General features: G+C 32.4%; 1 long non-coding RNA gene across 1 annotated transcript; it reads right to left on the reverse strand.

Annotated features, from left to right (window-relative positions):
• Nucleotides 1-6: 6 nt before the first annotated feature.
• LOC140966225 (uncharacterized) lies at nt 7-342 on the reverse strand. Its single transcript, XR_012173279.1, has 2 exons — nt 200-342; nt 7-124 (listed from the first exon to the last, which is right to left on the reverse strand). It is a non-coding gene; the product is annotated as an uncharacterized lncRNA (long non-coding RNA).
• Between the last annotated feature and the right edge of the window lie 284 nt (nt 343-626).

Genomic DNA, 626 nt, shown 5'->3' on the forward strand with positions numbered 1-626 from the left:
AAATAACCTTGGCAGTCCTGATTTCATCGTCTAACTCATGAAGCCGATTGTTCAATCTCCCAAACTTGTTGATATTCTGCTGATCTTCCCAGGTCACCTCCACTTCCGACCCTGAAGCTCCAGCCTTTTTACAAGAACATCGAATTTCAAAAGCGAATATGTGCCATTGATTTCAATACATAACGCTTGATTAACTCACCTGCTGCATTCTTCGCCGGATTTAAACAGCTATTGCCCGAAATCAGTCGGAGGTACTAATTGGGGAGAAAAGCGACCTGGCTGGATGGGAGAACTATTTCCTTTTGGCTCCTTTAAATGAAACCAAGTATTTCACCCATGGGTCATGTGCAATATCAAAATTTTGAATAATTATTTAGAATTATTGATATAAGATCATGAATATATTTAAATTTAAGATGTGAATATTTCACCTTGCAATAAGAATGCAAATTAAGTGGTGAATAATTTAGCTCGACATAGTTCTCGAAATTACTTGCATGCGATTCTATTGTTTATAGTCAAAGTTATAATTCAGAACTTATTGAATATTTAATATAAATGATTTTAAGAGAAAAATTGTAAATATTATTTTAAAAAAATTATTATTTTTAAAATATTTATGTTAT

The sequence above is a fragment of the Primulina huaijiensis genome, unplaced genomic scaffold (genome assembly GCF_012295235.1).
Source record: "Primulina huaijiensis isolate GDHJ02 unplaced genomic scaffold, ASM1229523v2 scaffold202155, whole genome shotgun sequence".
Lineage (NCBI taxonomy): Eukaryota > Viridiplantae > Streptophyta > Magnoliopsida > Lamiales > Gesneriaceae > Primulina > Primulina huaijiensis.